Raw genomic sequence first — 8,390 nt, 5'->3', positions numbered from 1 at the left:
GGCAATCGCACCTCACGCTGGCTAAGAGCCTTCAGCCCACTTGCTGAAGCTGATTAACACTGTGTGGTCTGTCTCTTGTAACGTGTTCTCCCGGGCCCTGAATCACACCTCTGACTTAGTGTTTTTCTTCGTCTAGTTGTCGTGACTGTACGTGGGGAGGTGAGTGCCAATATGATTTCCTTCCTGTTCTTAGAAGTAGCAGGATGTGCAAATAAATGCATGAGACCTTCAGAAGCAGCTTCGGCAGAGTTTCTGAAAGCCCTGAATTCCTTGAAAAACATGTCCCCTTCACCACGAAGAGGAAGATATTTTTTAGCTTCCAGTGTGTGAGGGGGATCTGCAGAAAGCATCTCTCCTTTTCATCGTACCTCTCTGCAGGATGTCCAGGGGCAATCTTAAGCTCCATCTTGCAACAAAATAATTTGCTGGGAAGTTCCACCTCCATGGATCTCTCTGGAGATCAAGGATACGTGCATCTTGGGGAGCTTCACAGTGCGGGGGAGCTATTTTGTTTTGGAAATGCCTTGTTCTAGTAGGTCCGAAATGAGAATTCTGCCCATATTCCTACTTCATAAATATGGGGCGTCTACCCACAGCAGCAAAACACCTGGTAGCACTGGTGCTCAATGCTCTGTCCCTGACTCTTGCTGGCCGACAGCTGTTTGATGTCTAAATTCATGCTCCGTGCATCACTACAGACAGATGCACTTTGTGGAGTTACACAAGGAGCCTGGAAGTCCTTTGGAGGTAAAGTGGGGAATTTTTCTTAAGACACCGCCCCATGGTCACGTTTTGAGTGCTGCAGACACAAAGTGACCGAAATTTGTGCTGCCTAACCTTTATTGGCATGATTGACATCATGTGTGAGTAGTAAGCACTTACAGCTGGTCTTGCTAATATCTTTTCTCCTTCTCTCTTTGCCCTGCAGATTGATCCTGTCTCAGGAATGATTATAAAACTGATGGGCCTGAAAGAGCACGTGCAGGTAATCATGCTACATGGTGCTACCTTATAGGGGAATCAGCCATGGCATAAAAGTTTGTATGTGCCTAGTGGTGGGAAGCAGTTGGACTTGAGGTTTCTGTAACTTTGATGTGAAAAATGTCACTTCATCAGATGCTCTGATCATCAGATTTCTCTGATGGTGACATGAAAGCTTGGGCTATATGTATCTACTTCCGTTAGTCTATAAGGTGCAAATCTACCCTTGCTTCTGCTTGACTTCAGGCCAACACAGCTAACTACATCTCTGCTCTGTGGAGAAAGTCCCCAGGAAGCCCAGATACAGGCAAGAAGGGGCAGAGCTTGTTACCCCCATGCCACTGGTCAGATCTGCTCTTACGAGAAGTGCAGGAAACACAAATCCAGTTGGCAGTGGCTTGCATAACATGGACTCATGCTGTAGCTGATGGTGCAAGTGCATGTACATATATGTCTACCTATTTGTCTCTATGTATCCCGTGTCCAGCTCTGGCTCAGCATCACAAGTTACCCAGTGCTGAGATTTTCTAGAACAAAGCTCCACTTCTCATATCACGAGGACAGCCCTGCTGCTTACTCAGAAATGTGGTTGCAACAGGTGAGGCACTGGGTGAATGGCAAGTCAGCCTGATGAGCAGCTGGGACCCTGTGTGTGGTACTGCACTTCCACTCGCATTGTACTGGGCTTTAGCCATCAATGTGAAGCAAGGGGGAGCTCTGCGCCTGTCTGCTGGACGAGTAACCAGACTGCAGCCAGGTTTTAACTGCAGGGACTGCTCCTGCTTTGCATTAATAGCTTGGAAAGTTTTCTCATGCCATTCTTCCCTCTGCAAGGAAAAAAAGAAAAGGTCCTTCTTATGTCTGCTTTCCAGCAGTGACAGTGGGAGGACTCTGGGGACAGCCACTGATTTTGCATGATGCCCTGAGATAGTGAAACAGTCTACACATTGACCCAAGGACTGATGACACAGGGTGTGTGCACGACACAGGGGTTTAATCAGCCCTAAATTTAAAACCCACCACTTCAATTTAGGGCCCCCGTTTCGTCTACACATGCCCCTAGCTAAAGCTTCTTATCCCATCGCCGACCCCTTAAACCATCCAGCACCCCTGCGCAGGCAGCAGCAGTTCCCCCGTGATGTCACAGACGAGCATGTATTGATCCACCACTTCAAAGGTTGAAATTAAGTGTTACTTTAATACCCATAATAACGGTTTACATATGAAAGCCTCTTCGCAAACTCATTCCAGCCCCTTCACCCCCACCCTGAAATAATAAACACCTATTAAGCTTTCACACAGAAAGCAGCAATTTCGGCAGCCCTCGACAATGTGAGAGCGATACAAGCATGGTAGAACATGATGTGCGAAAAGCGATTTGTCAGGGGCGCCAGTATTAACAAGTAATTATCTGCCAGATCAATGGAGCTATTTTACAAACCAGACTTAAGAGCCTGGTGATAACAGCACAGTGAGCTGGTATCGATCAAGCAGCGCAGGCCATTGTCTTACAGCTGGAGTGGATTGTTTTTGTTTTGCCTTAAAATTAGCACGGAAAAAAATAGACAAACCTCAAACAACACTTTAGATGTGATGATGCTTTAACGATGCTGTCTGGGCTTCATTCCTGCTTGCAAAGTGCAAACAGCGTGGAGGTAGCTCAGCAATTCCATGTCTTCCTCCATCTCTTATCCGGCAGATTGGGTTTGGATAGGGCTGATCCTGCCTCAGGCAGGGGGTTGGACCGGGTGACCGCTGGTCCCTGTCAGCCCTGCTTCTCTGTGACTGTGATTGTCTCAGAGCATCATCTCTTGCAGGAAGGGAAAAAAGAGAGACAGAGAGAAGAATGTGGCCCTGCTGTGGGTGGAAGGTCATCCCTCCAGAGTTTCTCCCCCAAGAGCATCATTTAGCTGACTGTCCCCTTGGATGTTATATGCAAGATGAGACAAGAAATTCCCTGCCTGCCTTCTCTGTTCTAGTCACTGCCTTGTATCCTTTCCCCTACTGTCTCCCCCTGCTCTATCACAGCTTTTTCCATCTTTGAGAGCAGGGGAGGGAAATGGAAGTGTCTGAGCATGGTGGTTGCTGTGTTTTCCCCATTGCTGTCCTGCCTGCAAAATCCAGGGGAGACCAGAGCAGAAAGATGTGGCATTGTGTTTGTTGCAGAAGACTCTAGCTGTGCCGGCTGCGGGATGGATGCATAACAGAGCAGGCAGCTTCTTTCCAAGGGACTGTGCAGTCCAGCAATCACACAGGATGCGGCAGGCAGGAGGGATTAGCCCCAAAGTGATGGTGCCAACAAAACAAACAGAGCTTGGATGAAGCACAGAGGCCTCGGCACTCCCCTTGTCCAGCCAAAGGAAAAGGAAAGGTCTCAGCTAAGTCTGAGTAACCACTGAGTGTCTCCCACCTCTCCAGCTCTTTTCAGCATGGCCCATCAGTATGTCTGGCACATCACACCTTTCCGGGGTCTTCTCATTCACTTCTTTGGGCTTTGAATCAAGCCCCTGGTCCCTCCCTGCCCCCCTACAGATGCTTCCTGCATATAAGGAGCTGAGCATCATCATTCCTTGGGCCCTAGTGCAGCAGCATCATAAAAAGATGTCTTCCTCACCTCCTCGGTGGCCCGTTGATTCATTCATGGGAGGCAGTGCTGCCATTTGTACTGTCTTCAGTCTGCTGATTGCCCTTTGGGATGATTGGATGAAGGGGAGATGGTAGAGTGGCTGTCTGGTTGATTAGCTATGGGACAGTAACGAGGGGATCAGGTTTTTTGCCTAAGCACGCTCAGCCGCTAAGAAGCTGACACCATGTCCCCCCTTGTCTTCTCTCTCTCCAAAGCTGGAAAAGATTTGGACCCTCCCAGCCATGTGCACTGGGATGTGGGAGCTCCACTGTCTCCAGAGGCCAGCTAGCAGGCACTGGCTTAGTCTGGTATTGGGGGAAGAACATCCTGAAGGGCATGGCAGAAATAAGGCTGCCTGCACACCCTGAAAAGGAGCCCTCTTGGGCATATCAATTATGGTGCAGTTTTCAGGAGATAATTCGGATTTTATTTAGCACTGAAAAAGTCTGTATTGTTAGTCTCCTCACTTTGAACATTGTCACCTGAATGGTGTTCTTTCCTATTGCATTTAATCTATGTACAATTTAGCCCTGAGAACATGTAACTTTGTTTGCATCTGTGTGGCTATAGACATATTTGGCCATAGATTCAAGTGTTTCATTATTAAAATTCCATCTAAAAGCCCTGGTTTGCCTTAGATTAAAAAAAAACAAAGCTCTTCCCCTAATCCTTTGGCAATAAGCACTAAGCAAACACAATTCAATTTCTTTTTTATTTGTATCTAATGAGTCATTAGATTAGCACTTTTGAAATTACTAGGAGAAGACAATAAGTCTATTATTTGAAAAAGTCCTCCTGCCTTTGATTTTTCTGGCAGCCAGTGACAGAGTTCTGCGATGTTCAGAAAGCCGGAGCCCACTGCTCAGCGTTTAACTCTTCATTTTACCTGCATTTAAAAAGCAATGAGTGCAGCTACCAAATCCTTTGCATTCTCCCAGCCAGCTTTGTGATGAGTTCTGTCTCTTCTGGTATTGCGATGAAGCTGGCAAACCTGTGAAGCATGCAGCCAGCACACTTCAGATGCACACTTCCCACATTGCTTCACGCTCCACAAACCCAGTCAGTACACACAGACACAGACACAGACTGCACCATCCTTCACACACAGTCTGACTGCACGGTTATTCTTTCATCCACCTTCACACACTCTGAACTGCTGCACGGCTCATACAACTAACGCACACATGGATGCACCCCTTTATGTACCCCACAACACGGCTCTGTGAATTGGGGTGGGTGCATTTTCCAAGGCATTTCTAGGAAATCAGAACAGGGAAAAAATGGAGGTGTCCTGGAAAGCGACCCATGGTAAGTCAGCACTGCAGAGGCCAATGCAGAACTTCAGGCAGAAATGCTGATCGTGCGCAGCTGGGTGCAATGGGTAATAGAGGGAATCACTCTGCTGGTAGTGGAGGAGAAGCTGGGAGGAGATAACTAGCACCAGGTGCAGGAGTAGAGCTTGGACTCCCTTCCCCAAGGGGAGCACTCAGTGACACACAAGTTCACATAAAACTGGGGAGAGCGGGGACGTTGCTGCTGTTTCCAGGAGTGGCTGGTACGTGATGGTGGCTGAGGCCCCCTGTGCTATGGGGGGTAGGGGATGGTTAAGCGTGTGGGGGGTGCCCTGGTGCTCTCAGAGCTGTACTTGGGAAGCCCTCTTTGGAGCACAGCAGAGGAAACCATCCCCTTTCAAGGTGGTGGCAGTGGGGGTGCGGTGCTGGGCAGTCTCTCAGCAGTGCAAAACTGGATTCAGACAAACGAAGCAAAAACAAAGCGCCCTGCCTTTCCCCTGTGGTTGTGACCCCACCTTCCTATTAAAGCTAATGGGCAATGCTGGCAAAAGAGTAAGCTGGGAAGAGCTCACCAGGAATATATATGGGCTGGAAAGGAGCACCTGCCATGAGAAACAGGAGCGCAGAACTTGCCCAGGCGCAGGCTGGAGCCCTGTCTGGTGCTGGGGGTTGCTGCAGACAGTCCCTGGTTGTAGGGGCTTTCCTGCTGCAGGTCCCGTTTGCTGCTATGCAGCTTGTGAGGTGGCTTCTCCAGCACTTGCCAACAAGAAATGCTGCCCCATGCCCAGTTTTTTGCAAGCTGCAGGGGCCCTGCGCTAAGGCAGGTTTGCTTTGCGTGTTTTGTCAGCACTTCTCTGAAGGTTCAATCCAGATGCTATGCAGCCGGGGAGAGTGGAGGGGAGGGAGCATGTGTCTGGTACCCCAGGGTGATTGTCCAACTAGCCGCCCCCAGAATCACCCCAGGAGAGGACTCTGCCCTCCAAGCAGCTCTGCAGTGTCACCAGTTCTTGCAATGTGCCGTGTTACCTCTTCAATCCTGGCTCGCAAAGTCCTATGGCTTGGGAAGGATTTTATTTCTCTCTTGTCCTCAGGACAGTGAAGGAGGAAGGTCTAAAACCTCTCCCTGAGAGGCCTGGCAACCCAGAGATCCTGTCCAGAGAACTCCAGGATGTGTCAAAGTGTTTTACAAAGAAAATCGGCTGCTGAAACCCTGTCTCTTGTAGGGGGTTGGTAGCAGCCTAGTTAAGAAAAAGCAGCTGCAGGACTATCCCCAGAAAAGAGCTGATCCCCTCTCCCTACCACCTGTAGCCCCATCTTGGTCAGGGCGCCCGTAGCAAGGGAAGCTTGTTGCACAGGCTGTGGTCCGATTTGCACACTAGGACCTGCAGACAATAGATGGATCTGACCTGGCCCCAAACCAAGGGTGATCTTTGCACTACAGGTGCTTCTCTAAGAGCCCCGGCTCAGCAAGGCCATTGGGGGGATCTGTTGCTACCTGCCTGGAGTCCCGCCATCCCTTGTGGGCAACTCCTCTGTAGCAGGATGGGTGAGAGCAGGTGATGCCCAGTTGCTGCTCTGAAAACTTAGCACCGTTTCTAAATCCTCACCCCCAAAAAATCTTTCTGAGTGGAACCCCTACTCTTGGTTGAATATCAGGTCCCCAGAAACAGGAGGAGGAGGAAAATGGGAAACTATGACCAAAATGGAAATAATTTGGCTTGGTCAAAGGCCACTGAAGTCCAGAAGGGATGAGCTCCCTTCCCAGCTTAAAACCACTGTTGCACACCCCTGCAGCGTCCTATGGTCCATAGACAGATGCTGTAGTGATGTGTGGGACACTGATTTATCCTTTGCTCTCCCCAGAGACACCATAGTGGGATGAAGCTGCTCAGATGAGGAATGCTTCCTGGAGATCTTACTGATCCCAGGGTGCTTGAACTGGTGTCGGTGAAGCCAGAGCAGGGACTTGCACTGGTGCACCTGGAGCTGCACAGTGGGCTTTGGATGCAGCTTGCTGGAGCTGGGGTGAGGACAGGTCTCTTCTGCCTGTGCTTTGAAGGGTGCAAGGTCCATGTCCCTGCTGCTGCTTGCAGAACAGAAGAGTGCTTAGGCATGGAGGCATGGGAAAGGCCAAAAAGGCCTGGGGGCAGTCAGGCCAGCGACTTGACCAGGGTGCCTTGAGGTCCTTTTAAGGGTGCCACGGGGTGCCAAACGGGGCTAGTGCCGTTAAGTGTGTAAATGCAATTCATGAGATAAACCCAGAGTTGTCAAATAGGAATGCCGAGTGTTCAAAGCATGGGGACCTGTTGTGGCCTTTCTGAGTCTTTGCAGCAGAGAGATTGCTCTTGTGTTTTTCCGTAGTCAGTGATCAAGGAGAAAACCACCAGCTGGCATTTTCCGAGGGGTGCCTTGGGTCTGAAAAGATGGAGAGCCACTGATCTAGGCAGTGGAGCTGGGGAAGGGGTGGGGGCACGGGGCATCCCGTGGGAGGCTGGTGGGTTGTACGATCAAGACCTTGTCTGACCCCCAGGTCTCTGTGGGGCTGCTCCCTCCTGCTCCTTGTCTGTCAGCCCCGGTGTCCTGCCATACGGTGCTGGCCACGAGTGAGCACTTGAGAGCAGCCTGGGCAGCTGCAGATTAGTGCTCGAGAGAGAGTTACTCATCCCCATAAAAGGGCTCCTGTCTCCCACCAGAGACTGCTTAATAAGTTATTGGAGAAATGCTCCCTTGTCTGTAGGCAATTGACTTTGCAGAGCGTCTGACTGCGTCTTCCTGCAGAGATGCTGGCCTTATGGAAATCACTCTTTGGAGAACAGCAATAATTGTATTCCTATCCCACCATCTGCTTCCCCCCTCCCCGAGGCACCTTGGCGCTGCACAAGCAAACAATAGTCATCACCACAAACTCCTGTTTCATAGATTTCATAGACATTAGGGCTGGAAGGGACCTCGGGAGATCATCGAGTCCAGCCCCCTGCCCAAAGGGCAGGAAGTCAGCTGGGGTCATAGGATCCCAGCAAGATAAGCATCCAATTTACTCTTGAAGGTGTTCAATGTAGGCGCTTGAACCACCTCTGCTGGCAGACTGTTCCAGACCTTGGGGGCTCGGACAGGAAAGAAATTCTTCCTTATGTCCAGCCTGAAACGGTCTTGCAGGAGTTTGTGACCGTTCGACCTCGTCATCCGTTGGGGCGCTCTGGTGAACAGACGTTCCCCCAGATCCTGGTGGTCACCCCGATGAACTTATAGGTGGCCATCAGATCACCCCTGAGCCTGCGCTTTTCCAGGCTAAAGAGTCCCGTGGCTGTCAGCCTGTCATCGTAAGATCTGTTTTCCTGACCTCTGATCATGCACGTGGCTCTCCTCTGCACTCTCTCAAGCTTCTCCACATCCTTTTTGAATCGTGGAGCCCAAAGCTGGACGCAGTACTCCAGCTGCGGCCTCCCCAAGGCCGAGTACAAGGGGAGAATGACGTCCCGGGATTTGCGCGA

Source organism: Crocodylus siamensis, chromosome 14, assembly GCF_052110815.1.
Source record: "Crocodylus siamensis isolate JL-2025a chromosome 14, ASM5211081v1, whole genome shotgun sequence".
NCBI lineage: Eukaryota > Metazoa > Chordata > Crocodylia > Crocodylidae > Crocodylus > Crocodylus siamensis.
The sequence above is the reverse complement of the archived record's forward strand: the minus strand, read 5'-3'. Positions refer to the sequence as shown.